Here is a 16,453-nt window from a genome sequence, read left to right on the forward strand (position 1 = left end):
GTTCAAGGTAGCTAGGTTGACAGAGTGAAACACAAGGGTGACAATCAGGAGAGTCTCATTTCCTGGTGGGGGTCTTGCCAATAGTCTATAGCTTCTGCCTGGATCACAGGGAACGTTTGCGGGGTGGTTCACCTTCTGCAGGGGGAGGGGTGCTGGTGGCCTGTTGGTCCTGTGGCGGGGCCTCCTGTCCACTAGCAGCAGCGAAGGTGGAAGGCAGTTCAGATGTCTGGCTAGTGTCAAAGGCCCGCTGTTGTGAGGCTGCCTCCCTCATAATTTTGGCCATGCCTGCCAGCACCCCTGCAATGAAGACCAGTGTGGTGTTAATGGCCTGCAAGTCCTCCCTGACCCCTTGGTACTGTCCCTCCTGCAGCCGTCTGTTCTCCTGCACGTTGGACAGGATCTGGCCCAGCATATCCTGAGAATGTTGGCATGCTCCCAGGATCTTGGTGAGTGCCTCCTGGGGAGTCAGTTCCCTGGGCGTGTCCTCCCCCTGGTGCACAGCACTCCTCCCAGTTTGTGCCCACTGCCACTGACCCCAGGTCCCTGATTGTCTTGGGGGCAAATTGTGCCTTGGGGTCCCTGTAGTGGTGGACACACTGCTGATTGACATGTACTGGGGACAGAGGTACAGGTACACTGGGTGGGTGCTGTGGTGGTGTTTCCTGAGGGGGGAGACTCTGTGGTGGTGTGTGACTGTGGCTGGGTTACTGACTGTACAGAGGTCACTGATGGGCCAGGTTGGTCATCCAGATCAAGATGACCAGAGTTGCTGTCATCACTGTGGTTCTTTTCTGTGGGAGGACTGGATATTGCTGGCACCTCTTCTCCGCTGACATTGGTTGGGGTACCTGTGGGGATGTAAATGCAGTGTTATTGTTTATGTGTGTGACATATTGTGCATCAGTGGGTTGCCCTCTTTAGTTGTATTCGCCCTGGCAGCTTTCACTTGTGTGAGTTGGTATGTGGAGGGCTAGCTGATTCTCTCTAGTGTGCATGCTTTAGTTTATACAGGGTTGTGAGTGGTGTCAATGCTTTGGTGGTGCATGCAGGGCCTGGCATTGGGATGAGTGAGATGTAATGATGGGGTGTGTGGAAGATGGTGGAGTGATTTGAATGATGATGGGGGTATGTGATGGCATGCAAGTAGGTGGGGGTGATAGTAGTATAGAGTTGACTTACCAGAGTCCAGTCCTCCTGCTACTCCTGCCAGGCCCTCAGGATGCGTGATTGGCTAAACTTGTTCCTCCCATGTTGTTAGTTGTTGGGGAGGAGGTGGTGGTCCACTGCCAGTCCTCTGTACAGCGAGTTGGTGCCTTGCTGCAATGGAACGTACCTTCCCCCATAGGTTGTTCCACCTCTTCCTGATGTCATCCCTGGTTCTTGGGTGTTGTCCTACAGCGTTGACCTTATCCACGATCCTCCTCCATAGCTCCATCTTCCTAGCAATGGATATTTGCTTTACCTGTGCTCCAAATAGCTGTGGCTCTACCTGGATGATTTCCTCCACCATGACCCTCAGCTCCTCCTCTGACAATCGGAGGTGTCTTTGTGGTGCCATGGGTGTTGTGTGAGTAGTGTGGGTGAGGGTGTGTAGGGTGATGTGTTGGGGAGTGGGATGTGGAGTGCCTGGGTGGTGTATAGGTGTAGGTGGTGTGTGGCTCTGGTCTTGTCTGTGGTCGTGGTGTCTGTCTTGTGCCAATGGTTTGTAGTTGTAAAGGGTTGTGGGTACTGTGGGTGTGTGTTTTATAGTTGTGTGGGTGTGGTGTGTGTATGGGTGTCAGGTGTGTGTAGTTTGAATTGTCCAATGTGGTGTTGTTTTGTATGTGTGTGTGTACTTTGAGCGCGGCGGTGTGTTTACCACCAATGGTTTACCGCCACTGAATGTCCGTCGTGGTAATTCATAGGTCATAATGTGGTGGGCGTAGTTCTGTTGGCGTAACAGTGTGGGTTTTGATACCGCCAGTTTATCACTGACCTTTGGTGTGGCGGAATTGTTTATGTGGCTGAATAGTGACGGATTGGTGTGTGTGTGTCATAGTATGGTGAGCGGATGTCCGCGGCAGTATGTTGGCGGTAGTTAGCGTGGCGGTAAGTGGGATTTACCGCCAATGTCATAATGAGGGCCATAGTTATGGACTGATTGAAAAGCATCAATTTAAAAAAATGAATAAATGAAATCGGGGCCCAGAATGCAGAGTAGTCTTTAAAAAAATCTAATGGAACTCCATCGGGTCCAAGGGCTTTTCCCAAAGGATTGTGCCTAAGGGCTGTAATTAAATTGTTAACTACAATAGAATCACGGAGGCCTGAGTACGACTCTGAATTGCCATAAACTACCTCTTCATCATCTGGGTTATGATCCCTACTATCTGCATAAAAATGCTATTATAGTGGGCAATCCATGCATCCACTGTAATAACAGTATCCAGTGATGGTTTCTCATACCCTGTAAAGTAAGTAAGATTAACAACCTTTCAGGTTCACATGGAGTCTTTCAAAGCGGAGGCTCTTGACAACTCCTCCCAAGCTTCCTCCCTTAACACAGATCTCCTAGCCTCCAAAGTGGATTTATAATTTCTTCTAGCACTCACTACATCGCTTGTTAAATGCAGTTTGGTGGAGAGGGCTAATTTCAGCCTCTTATGAGCCAATGTGCAGGTGTGGTTATAGCAGCCAATGGGAGAACCTCTGGCCTATAAAAATAGCCGAAAGGCAAAAGCTAAATAGATCTGGGTGCTTTGTGCTGATTATGAAAGAACTTCAATAAAGATCTGACTGTGTGAAGTGACAAAGTTAACTATTAACAAAAGTTAACTTTTACACAGTCCCAGGTCAATTCCTTTGCACCAGGATCAATGCAAGGAGAACTCTAACCATTATACCCTCACTGGGAAAATCAAACAACCACCTGGTACTTTTCCCTAGCCAATGGGTTACTTAATTTTTCAATGTCAAGCGGTCTTCTCTTGGAAAAGGTTTAAGGGTCGGAATATTCTTCAAGACCACCACATTTGGAATACACCCCAGTAGAACCTGGAAGAAAAAGTGTTCCATAAGAGTGGGAGCACTGTTCACTGCACTGTTCACTCTCCAGTACCTCTCTCCCCCTACTCTTCATTCAGGAGTTTCCTGTGACCTTAATACTTTTGCCCCTTGGTCACTATGGCACCTATTCCTAATTGGTATTGGCAAGCTCGTGAGGATTGGTGGCTCTGGTTGGGGGCAATTAATTGGCCATCACAACCTGAACGGATGAGTCCACAGATGGTACAGCCACTGTCCACTGAACAAAAAAGGATGAACTAAATTTTGGCTATTTCACGCTCTATCTTCACGAAACAATCCAAAATGGGGTTGACCTGGATATTCAGGAACTCCAAAACTTTATTACATATGCCTGTGGGTTTACCCCTTTCTTCAGTACCAACCATTAGCAAAATAAGGGAAGTTGACAGGCACAGCCGCTTTGAATGTGCCCCTCCTACAGCTCTCTTTCTTTTGTATGTGTTACCCCTCATTTTAAGTCCCTGTCGATGCTCCTGTAATATCCGAATCGGGGTTTATTCCGGGGCTAGTACCTGGGCCCTTAGTGAATAGTCTATAAGCCCTTCGTCTCCAACTTGTCAGACCACATCAGATCCCAAGTCAGTGATAGATGCATCCTTAGTACCCTCCAGCCACCGAGGCAAGAGAGAGGGCAGTGAAGAAACATACTTGCAGCCTTCTGTCTCTTGGCTCTCAAAGTTAATGACACAACCACTCTCTGTAACTAGGTGTTCTAGGTATGGAATTCACAGATTTTGTAAGAGCCTTGGGCACCTTTTGCTTCCCCATTTGAGAGGTCAAGAAATGCTGTAAAAAAATCACAATAAAAAACGAAAAGAAAATTATGAAAAAGTGGATGTCGGGCCCTACCTTATGGGTGACGAAAAAAGGGTGGCCCAGCCCAGCTTCACCGAGCGATGATGGGCACAAGACGGGCCCACTGTTGGGCTGTGCTTCATCCGGGCACAACCCGCATGAGTCCCATGCAGCGGAGGTATTAATAGTACTTTATAGCTCACAGGCAGGTAGCTCCCAGCCTCTAGATGTTGGCACCTCCTGGCTCCCTGAGACCTACAGTCCCAAAGGAAAGTTGCAAAACAATGTCCTCAATGTGCAGTTGCTCCAATTAATTACCTTCTCTGGGCAGATAGTAAATGGGAGCAAACATTAAAACCCTTATAATAGGGAGTACTCTGTCGATTTCTGCCTGGTAGTTCTGGGTGCACAGTTATTCCCCATTTTGAGGGATGTAAATTGGAAAACGTCAGACTTTCATGCGGAGATAGAAGCTGGTAATGTTAATTTCAGCTGATGGCAATGTCCACGCGGAATTCCGTGCACCTCGTTATCATGCCAAGGCTATAAATCATGCTTCATAAAAATGTTTAAAAAAAATCTCCGGCTGAATGATTTTCTGTTTCTTTCTACTAACACTCAATCCAAAAACATCTCCTAGAACACTGCCTCAGGTGCAGATTTTCGAGCATATTTCGGTCTGGGAATGTTATGTGACATTTCCATCATGCAGTTCTATTCCATTTGTTTGTAATTCTTCAGTTCTTGAGGTCTAGTGTCAGATTCCGCACTGGGGTAAAGGAGTCTCCAGTGCGCACATTGTTTTCCCTTTTTTCTCTGTGGGCAAAATATTTTACCCCATGGAGAAAACCCTTACAAAACCTTATCCCCCTGCCTAAAAATGTTTGTGATGCTTTTCCTTTCCAACCCTCTCTAATGGCTAGAGTAACTATATAAACATTTCCGGGGTAGGATCATACGTTGAGAATGTCCGCAAATGTAAATGTTTATCGTCTTATCAAACTTCCAGGGCAAAACCAACCTTGGAACTCCCTATTTCTACCCCTTGATTAGCATTTACGATCTCTAATTCCTCCATACTTATGTCAGACAAATCTGCACTTGTTAATCCCTTTTACAGCGGTGAGGAATTATTTGGCGGAAGCTTGTAAACATATGTGTATAACTGAAAATACATTATTGAGTAGAGTTCTGTATGAGCCACGCTCTTCTCTCTGGAATTCACTCCTTCTGGAATTCATTTCTCTGCTAAAAATGTCTCTGAAACTGCCACTTAGTCCTCCTGTCCTTGCGGTCACTGGAGAATGATGTGCATCGTAAAAATAAAAAAAGTGTCGATGGGTTACAATATAGAGGACAGACTATCGAGAATAACATATCAACAGGGAAGTAAGTCTATTTTTGATACTAAACTGCACATATATATGTACCTCTACTTTACATATATCTCCTTGGTACATATATGTGAAGTATTAATAGCAAATTCCCTACATACTTACATTTCGTTACTCTGCATCTCAATATTCTGTCCTCAATATGCCTGTTCATGATGCTGTTAGTGTTGCTATTCAATAGTACAATCTTTTAGAGCAAAAACATAAAGTGGGTGATTAACTAACAATTTGCACTTGCTTTGCATCGTAAAAGTGATGCAAACCAGTGCATAATGTTTTTTATTATTTAATTTCTAGCGGAAAACTTGTTTTGTGCTGGAAATTCACTAAAAGTAACGTAAATCAGCGCAAAGCAGTGCTTTGCATTACTTAGCGCCAAGGGGGTGTTACATGGTCATTTCCATGCAAGTACCCATCCTTTTTGACGAAAAACACTATCTACAAAAATGAGAGACAAGGATTTCCATAAAAAAATGTGTTAACATTTTTAAAAAATGTTGTCATTTCTCCTTTCTTTTCCTTCCGTGCTGCACTTTGCAGCCCACATACAAAGTTGGAAAAGTTGTAAATCTTGTCTAGGCATAGTATTTTGGACTGGAAGGGAATCCTTCCAGGACAAAACCTATGCTTGACTCAGGCATACACCCATCTACTATGGTGTAAAGGTGTGCAGCGCACATGGGAGCAAAACTCTGCACTGGCGCTAGGAAGAGGAGAGAGCCATATCTCTGTAGACATGGCGCTCTCCTGCTCCCTCGCTGTCACACAGCGCAGTGCAGCATTTTTGGCTGCTACGCTGATGTGCCTGGCACTTTAGTAAATCTTATCTCAGCTTTTCCTCACTTAGCACACCCTCGCACTTCAAACTCCATTCAAGGAACTTCAAGCCACGAATGCTGTAGCCACTGTTTGGCTTTGCCAGCCACCATGCACAGCGAAAAAGACTTGAAAATTATTAAAGAAATTATTTGCTCATCCTCTGAAAAAAAAAATCTGTAGTAGGTAAAAATGTTTTCTTTACTTGTGAGCGGTTTCTTCCCTTTAATTCCCCTGAAAAGTATTCTGAAACAAAGTTTGTGTTCTCATTCGCTCCTTAGACAATGTTTCAATCGTGTGGAAGTTTGCTGAGGAAAACATTTAAAGCAACTTTTCACCTCCTCCAGAGCCTGCACGTGGCTTTTAAAGTGACAGCATTGCGAGGTAATGAATGAAGAAGTGTCTTTTGCCAACAAGCTGTTTTTAACAGTGACAGCAAAATTGTCTGCAAGATCTGCAGTAGAGGTTGTGATATTTTATTCATGATTTTCAGCTTTAGATATTTTCCATTCCTCCGTTTAGATTGAAGCGAATACACCTGTGTGATCTGACACTAAAATCTGTTCAGTAAAGAACATTACTGCCGCCTACTGTATGAAAAACATGATTTTGACTTTATTTCTAATCGACTAGAACCATCAATGTAATTTTAGACAAGCGTATCAAAATTAATTTGTTAGCATTTAGGCCCATATTTATACTTTTTGACGCAAAACTGCGCCAACGCAGTTTTGCGTCAAAACAATTAGCGCCGGCTAACGCCATTCTGAAGCGCCATGCGGGCGCCGTATTTATTGAATGACGTTAGCCGGCGTTAGCCGCCAGCGCCGTCTGGTGTGCGTTAAAAAAAACGACGTACACCAGGCAGCGCCGGCGTAGGGGGATATGGGGCTTGGGCATCAAGAAATGGGGCAAGTCAGGTTGAGGGAATTTATTCGCCTCAACCCGATTTGCGCCATTTTTTTTCACTCCCAACCCCCATAGAAATGACTCCTGTCTTAGCAAAGACAGGAGTCATGCCCCCTTGCCCAATGGCCATGCCCAGGGGACTTCTGTCCCCTGGGCATGGTCATTGGGCATAGTGGCATGTAGGGGGGCACAAATCAGGCCCCCCTATGCCACAATTTTTTTTTAAATAAATCACTTACCTGAACTTACCTAAATGTCTCTGGGATGGGTCCCTCCAGCCTTGGGTGTCCTCCTGGGGTGGGCAAGGGTGACAGGGGGTGTCCCTGGGGGCATGGGAGGGCACCTCTGGGCTCCTTCAGAGCCCACAGGTCCCTTAACGCCTGCCTTTTGCAGGCGCTAAAAAACGGTGCAAAAGCAGCCGTATGTCATTTTTTTTGACCCGCCCACTCCCGGGCGTGATTTTTGCCCGGGAGTATAAATTCGACGCACATGCCTCGGAGTCGATTTTTTAGACGGGAACGCCTACCTTGCATATAATTAACGCAAAGTAGGTGTCCACGCAAAAAAATTACGCTAACTCCATGGACTTTGGCGCTAGACGGGTCTAACGCCAAAGTATAAATATGGAGTTAGTTTTGCGTCGAAATTGCGTCAAAAAAAACGACGCAATTTCGGCGCAAACGGAGTATAAATATGCCCCTTAGTACTGTGACCACACAGTTTTTTTATTGTCAGTACACTCTGTTTTATTCTATAACAGTATACTGAATTCAAGGTTGCTCATTGGATTAAACATCCACTGGTAACATATCCAGGAGGTTATCAGGTAATGAGATTCTGTCCGAAGAGGCCAACTCAGTCCTTATCACTTCCTATGTCAATACTTTGACTATGTACCCTTCATTTGTTTCATGATAACAACTGCTACGCAAAGTGCTTATTAACGACACACGTGTGGCTTTACATTCTGTATTAAGATGTTATTACTATCATTGCAAGTTTGAAAACATTCCTGAAGTCCATGCCAGTACCCACACTGAATCACTATTTTCCTTCAATTTCTTGAGGTAAATTTCAGTAAGTAAAACCTGCTGAATTTTACAAGGAGAAACGACTCAGTAAATACTGGTACAAGCACTGGTACTCAAAATATAAATACTTGCATGATAAACCTCAGTTTAATCAGTAAAACGTGTAATAGGAGATACTTATAGTACTTTTTACATTTTGATTCCTTGTGGTGTCTAATTTTACAAAAAAAGTTATAATTTACACATCCTACATGGGCTACTCGTAGTGGATGGTCTTGGTGTCAGCAGATACGTCCTTCTATGCTATGTAACTGTCCAGGCTTGAGGAATCTATATGACAACTTCCCAAGACATACTCGTATCCACAGATTTTACCCTGAAAAGTTTCATATAGAGTGGCCAAGAAGAGAAAATTGTATTTGGGGGTAACTTGGATTACCCACTCATAAACTGTGGGGAATTTTGTCTCAGGCGAGCAGCAATAGATGCCAAATAGATTGACAACAAAAATGTACCAGAAGGCCACAGCTTGTCCATCCCAAAATATCGGTTTTATCTGGTGTGAATCTGGCAGCAGTTTTGAACTTGGAGCTGTGTTGTGAACTGAAGTTTGAATAGGAGATAGCCATCCGCAAGCAGAATTGAACATGTTGGTCCGCGTGTCACTTTAACAATTGCACTTATGGATTGAGGTTTGCGAATCTACAGCCCAATGTACAAAGGGGAGATAACAAGCCAGTTGATGCTTTCAGTGCACCTGTTTGCAAGCTGCTCTTCATTTTGTGATGCAACCAATCTACTAAAGTCACTTCACAAAAAGCACATTCACTGAAGAGCAAAAACCTCCTGCTTACTTCTTCATCTGTATGTGTGAGGCGGGAGGCATTTTGCAACCTGCTGTTAATAACTGCAACTGCAGGAATGGAAGCCCCTGATGAACAAAATGCCTAAAATCTCTACTCACCTGCTTGTCAACAGAATATTTTTTAGAAAATACAGCTCCTACCCCTTTAAGGGGTAGACGTTGCTAATCACAAAAATGTATTAAGCAAGGAATAACATCAAGAGAGGCTGAAGCCATCAGCTGGAACACTGTCTGCTCCACTGAGTCTGCCTTCCACACAATTTGCAAGAAACAGATGCCTCAAACAGACACATTCCACTTTGTAAGTTGGTTACCAACCCAAGCAGGTTTTTGAAAACCTGTCAATATTTTTCATCTACAGTAGCCAACTCAAAGCATTAGGACATTTAATTGCAGCTTGCAATGTAGTAACATGTGCCCAATTTCACATCCTCTCCTTTTCCTTGCAGTTTAGAGCCAGTCACAAATCAACTTGCGTCCTCTGCATTCACACATGGCCAATCAAGGTCCCATGCCTCTCTACTTCAATATTTTCATGGACTTGGACCTCAACCACTACTACAATTACAACTATATGCACAAATACAAATACAACCACTAAAAGCATAGGAGTTAAGTTCTCCTCAGAAGCCGAGGTAGCAAGGTCACATACTCAGCTAGAACATCGCAGGGCTAAGGTCGAAACTGGAAGATATGGGCTGGTTCTCTTTTATTCAAGCACGCCACATTTGTTGTTTTCAGGAAACTTGGGGGTGCAGCAAAACCTCATGCCTCCTGAGGTGAGGTGTAATGAGGAGAGTTAACTTTATCTCTCCTTATTTTTTCCTCTTTCCATGTGAGCTGCATTCTGCAGCACATATGGGAATAGAATAAAGGCCCCACAGGACTGTTTTTGTGCATTAAGGTGCTCCTTCCTGCACAAAAACAATCCTTCAGACAACACATAATGGTGAAAGGGTGCCTGCATTGGTGCTAGGATGCTGAAAAGGTGACAGGCCAGGGGGAAAGGACAGGAATGCAGAGTACTGCATAAATCTGTGCATTGCTGCCCTTTTCTTTTGGCAGAGGGCTACTTTCAGCAGCTGAGTGCCAACACCATGGAGCAAGGGTAGCAGGAAGGCGCACCTTCCAACACAACACAAACCTGAGAAGCATTTTCCTCTTTCTATGTTGCAGAATGCAGCACACATGGTAAGAGGAAAGAAACAAGGAGAAATTAAGTTAATTCTGCTTGTTGCACCTTATCTCGGAGGTGAAAGGTTTTGATGCAACCCCCAGGTTTACATGGTTTTGTAAATCTGGGGAAGAGTCATAATCCATGGGTACTGCATGTGAACACCCACCGCAATGTCCATGGAATGCCTCCTAAGCGCAGAGTAAGGCAAAGCAGCAATTTGCGCTGCCTTGCCTTGTTCCATTTCTATGATGCCATTCCAAGCCACGCAAAGTGGCTTTACGTGGCCTCGTACATATGATTTTTTAGTTTGTGCTGCCAGAGTGTCAAAAAAGTAATGCTGTAGTGGTGCATGGGGCTCATAAATATGCTTCTGAGTGACTTGGTCGTCGATGGATATTAAACTTTTTGTACAGTTACCACAGAAAAAGGTAAATGTAGACCGAAGGGTGGCCTGGAAATCTGGGTTTCAACAAACACCTGTAGAAACAGATTAGAGCAACAAGAAGTTAATTCAAACATCCTGCATGTAAGGATTGACAATGATCTGTGTACAATTGAAATTATCACCATCTATGGAGCAATCAAGAACTAGCTTGCTAACATCAACAATCTGGCGGTGTACATTACTAACTTAAAAAATTAGCTTCTCAGTGCTAAGTCCCCTTGCAGGAAAAGCATCAGATATTAGACCTTAATTGCAGATGGAGACCTCAACACCAACCCGGACTTAATAATGATAGATGAGGAGATGAGCAGGCAGAGTACATATGGGGACTTCCCCAATTAGGCGTCCTCAAAATAAGATCTTTTAAGTGAGGCAGAATTCTAAGCGACTTCCTGAAAAGGGCTAAACTACGGTCCCTGAATGGGCGCACTACACCGGACTGTCCTAGACAGTAGTCGTTCAGAGAAAGCAAATGAGCCAGCTTCTTCAATTACATAGAAATGGGCATGGAATCCTGGCACATTATTACTGACATGACCATCATTAGGTGGCTAGAAAGTGATCATGACTCCTTACTGACTACTTTAAATTTGTGCCTGAAGCGCAAGCAGGGGCCAGAAGAGGCCAAAATCTACAGTTCCACTATCTTAATAATGAAGACAAGTAGGAAAGATATCATACGGCAAGCCAGTCACTCTCTCAATAATCCAACAAACTATGCCATAATTAATCATTGGAAGCGAAAATGATGACCTCCAAATGCAGCGAGACCAAAGTGATCCTTTTAAACTTGATAATTTCATGATGTTGAAATTGGGTCTCTAGTTGGCAGAGCTATGTAACCTATCCAAGTAGGGACCACAATCGTAGTCAGGATAAGTCAGTTACACACCCTAAATTAACCTGTGCTCAACCCATGGTAGCTTGGTACAGAGCAGGCAGGCTTAACTTAAGAGGCAAGGTGTAAAGTATTTGTGCAACACTTAATTACAGTAGGGAAGTGAAAAACTTTAAAAAAAAGACTCAACAAGACAAAAATGACAAAATTCCAGTAAGTCGAGATATGAATTTTTCAAGATTAAATGTGAAAACAGTGCTTAGAAGTCACTAGCAGTCAAAAGGTTATTTGTGTTTGTGAGGGCCTGGTAAAAAGTCAATATCCAGGCTTACTGTGATGGAGGGTAGGAAGGCTTCAAAACCCATGCATCGTCCGCTGAAACAGTCCCTTTAATGGAGCAATGTGTTGATGGCTAGGACACGATGCATTATCATCGGGGTCCATGTAAGTGGATGTGATGCGTCATGACGAGCCACACACAGCATCTTCATCAGTTAACTCAGTCTGTGACCCGTTGTCATGGGCAGCTGCTGCATCGCTGTCGGAGATATGAGGCATCTTTTTTCTTCTGCATCGGGAAATGCATAACTTTTTGAAGTGTGCAGCTGTAAACCCATTTCAGAGGCCCAGCTCAGGGGAGGAGCACCATAGGCAAGGGTAGGGCTCAAAGGACAGAGTCCAACAGCATCAGGAGAATTGCAAACAGTCTTTCATGTCCCTGAGACGGGAGAGAACAGGGGGCAAGTCAGCAAGCCATTGGAGATTATTGGGTGCAAGGATGTAGAGAACAAGTCCAATCCATTTCACTGCAGGACAGAAGCAGCAGGCAGCAGGCAAACACAGCAAGCAATCAGCAACGTAGCAGTCCCTCCTACAGCACAGCACACAGCAGCAGTTGGTCAACTGAGCAATGCAGTTGCTGAGTGGTAGTCCCTCCTGGCAGAACAGCAGTCCTACCTGACAGAGTGTACTTGGTTCCAACAGAGATCTGATTTGCAGGAGTTTGGGGTGCAGTACTTATACCTTAAAGGTATTTGATGTGGGACAGACTTCGGCACTTAGAGATGAGTTGGGCGTGAATAATATCAAAGTTATTGTAGCTCTAAAACGACTGTTGTTTTGGCACCAAATCTAGTCTAAACTGAACTTACAAACCTACCTTTAACCAATCCCTGAACTTTGTAATAGTAATCATTTTTACACATTACCATGGCTTAAACACATTGCAAACAGTTTGAAAAATAATTGCTGCTTTGAATATTGGGCTAATCTCGAGTCAATAAATCCTTTAACTACAGCTAGACTAAAAGTGTCCTCTCTGTTGTGGATCTGTGATCAGACCCATGGAATATTGTTGCTTACCCTGCAGGGAATCAAACCTGAATTTGGTTTTGAGAACTATACAGACCATAACCTTTTAATGATAAAGAAAGCACTATTTAGAAAATTCAGGCTAGGATGTCTCTTTGCTAAATCTTTTACACTACACTGGTCGGTCTCAAGTGGTGGATCCACCTGTCCCCGCTTGCAAGATGTCAATGTGACACTCGGGCACTTAATGCTGCTATGCTTCTCATCTTTGCCAGCAAGGAGTAGATTTATTCGACCTCTTTTTTAATGGTACATTATCAGACATTGTAATACCACCATGCTCTTATGTTTGAGAGTGGACCCCATTTCTATTTTGAACCCAAGCCTACATGTATTGATGCAGTATACTAACCAATACAATTTTTGTGTTCTGAAGTATCTTGTTAGCAATTGATTGTCACATCACTTTTGATTGTGCTGTCTTCAAGTTGAAAATGCACTTTAACTAACTTGCAATCTCTTGCCCAAAGCACTTTACCTGGTCCCACAGATATTATTTTAATTGGATGGCCTAGGAAGAGCTGACATTATTCTTAAGCTGCATCGTTGTTTCTTGTATTTATGTATAAAATCAACTTATTGTCTATTTTATTCTTATTGAACTACTGTACTAGTTAGTTCAACCCTTGAGTCCTGAAGGGGCTTATTTACAGGCCCCTAGCACCACCCGAGAGTCACTTTCAGAAACTTTCCGGTGGTGCTGTGCCCTCTTCCACATTTACATGGTAGCGCTAAGCCACTTTGCAAGGCTTAACTCTGCCTTATAAATATGGGTCCCGACGCAGTTTTCTGCGACAGAGGGGCATGCAATGGGTGTTGCTGTGGGTGTTTCCATGCAACGCCTATTACTTTTGACACTGCACCAGATTTACGAGAAATTGTAAATCTAAGGCAATGCTAAAATCTTATGCCACACAGGGGTGGCGTTAGAGTGGCGCAGCGAGAATGTTTTTAAAATGTATTCTCGTTTTTACTTTTTCTATGTGCGCTGCATTCTGTACACATATTGGAAGAACAAAACACCACTAATGTTTATGTGCAGAAGGGACATCTTCCAACACATAAACAAATATTCCCTGCAAAACACGCACCCTGGCACTATAGGGTGCCTGCATTGGCGCTAGGCAGCTAATTTAGTGTTGACACAGGGGAGATACCAGGGATGCATCGTATTCTTGTAAATACAGCGCATCTCTGTGTTCTGGAAATGATGCAGCTCAGTGCAGCAAAATTGCTTGCGGCACTGAGCTGCACCATTTCCTAGTAAATGTGGCCCAAAGTGTCTTAAATTGTGAGTAACAATGTTGTCATATCACTTGTTAGACCTGGCATCCTTGCCGTGGTTTCTTCTGTCTTTTTGCTTCTGCTTCATTTGTTTTTTACTGTGTGCTGGACTTTGTATCTGCTGGTCTTGATACTCTGGGCACTTTACTATTGCTGACAAGTGCTAAAGTGCAAGTGCTCTCTGTGTAAACTGTATGTGTAATTGGCTTTTCCATGATTGGCATATTTGATTAACTGGTAAGTATTTAGTAAAGTGCACTAGAGATACCCAGGGCCTGTAAATCAAATGCTACTGGTGGGTCTGCAGCAATGATTGTGCCACCCACATGAGTAGCGCTGTAAAACTGGGTCAGACATGCCACTGCATTGTCTGTGTGTGCTGTTTTAAATTGCCAATTCAACGAGGCAAGTGTACAAACCTGCTAGGCACAAACCTTCCCCTTTTGTACATGTAAGACACCCCTAAGGTAGGCGCTAGGTAGCCCCCTGGGCAGGGTGCAGTGTATGATAAAGGTAGGACATGTACTGGTGTGTTTACATGTCCTGATAGTGAAATACTGCAAAATTCGTTTTTCACTATTGCAAGGCCTATCTCTTTCGTAGGTTAACACGGGACTGCCTTTAAATATGGTTTAAGTGCAGTTTCCCATTGGTAGGAGAAAGAGATGTGGAGTTTGGGGTCTCTGGGCAAGGCAGGATCCTGTCAACAATAGACTTTCCTTTGAAGTTTGCCTACTTCAAAGGCAGGAATGAGTATAAGTAGTAGACCCAAAACCCCGCACTTTTGGACTACTTCAAGGGGAACCTCTGTCAAGGGAAGAGCTGAAGATCTGGAAGAGGAGTACTTTCCCTTTGCCTGTGAGTGTGCTTGCTGGGTGGGCCTGCAGTTGCTGCTTCGGCCTTTGCGAGGGGAAAAATTGGACTTTGCTGTGTTTACCAGTTTGTGATGTGTGTCCAAGGGCTTGGACTGAGCTTTCCCCCTGTTTTGAAGTCTCATGGCCATAAAAGACTTCCTTTGCCAGCACCTGGACTCTCTTGCTGAGACTCCTGCCCTGACAAGTGGTTCCCAACCCAGTCCCTGGGCCCTTGAAAGGAGAAGCTGGTGGGACCAAGACTGAAATCCATGCACATGAGCCTGCAAGAGAAAAATCAACGCAGCACCTACTTTGCAGCATTCATCACAGCTGGGAAATCGACGCAACAGCTGTGTATGACTGCCAAAATTGACGCATCACCGACGCAGTGCGACACTTCACCACCGGAATTTCACATGCATTATCGCTGGGTGTCAAAACCACAGTGAATCTGCGCAGACCTGAGTTTGGCCATCCGGATATGGGCACTCCGCTCTTCTGCGGGCAAGAAAACTGACGCATCATCTACCCGACTGGAGAAGAAACAACGCATGGCCTCACTTGCGAGTAAGGAATTGATGCAGCGCAGACTTTTCGGATGCACCATCGTCTGTGCGGCTTTATTTTTTACGCAAACCACGTACTTTGTGTAAAAACAATGCATCCATTGATCACTACGTATTAAGACTCTTTTAATTTAAAAATTCATAACTATGCTTGTGTATTTTGGATTTTTATCATTTTGGTCTTGTTTTAATCAGATAAATATTGGTTATTTTTCTACACTAGGATTGTGTTCCGTTTGTAGTGATTTCATTGTTCTGGGACAAATACTTTACACATTGCCTTTGAGATGAGCCTGACTGCATGTGCCAAGCTACCAAGGGGGCGAGCAGAGGTTTTCTGAGCTTGGTATCTCCTTTACCCTGACTAAAGTGAGAGTTCCTGTTTGGACAGAGTGCAAATTGACTGCCAACCAGAGACCCCATTTCTAACATCACCTTTTAAGAGCGCTTTCTTCAAGTTGAAAATACACTTTATTTAGCTTATAATCCTTTGCACAAAGCACTTTAAGCCCTTGGTTCCATTTCAATTGTATGGCCTAGGAAGAGATCACAATATACTCAAGCTTCCTTGATGTCTCTTGCATTAATACCTGTGGATGATGGTAACATTGTTTACATTTGTTCTCATTGAAGTTATGCCTTAGAATGAGAATATTATTATTGTATACTGCAAATCGTATACCTTATATCTATAAACTGACAATACCTAAACATGCAAAAAAAGCTAGTCAGAAAATACATTTTGCTAGCAGGAGAATACCTTCAGTAAATTGTTACTTGTGATTTTGCTACTGCAAAACCTGTGGTTTTGCAAATTGCAGGCCTTGCTATAGCAAAAGCAGTCCACACATTGGAATCTTACTTTGAAGGAAAAATGGGGGCCTTGTGTCAGCTCCAATAGAGATTAGGGAGCACACCTGAGGTGAAAACTGTACAATACAGTAGTGCAGGCCGCTCACCTAACATCGTGGTTCACATTCCAGTTGAGATCACAAGGTGATCACATAAAGCTGTTTGATTCTGAATCTCCCTACATTGGTTT

The sequence above is a fragment of the Pleurodeles waltl genome, chromosome 3_1 (assembly GCF_031143425.1).
Source record: "Pleurodeles waltl isolate 20211129_DDA chromosome 3_1, aPleWal1.hap1.20221129, whole genome shotgun sequence".
NCBI classification, from domain to species: domain Eukaryota; kingdom Metazoa; phylum Chordata; class Amphibia; order Caudata; family Salamandridae; genus Pleurodeles; species Pleurodeles waltl.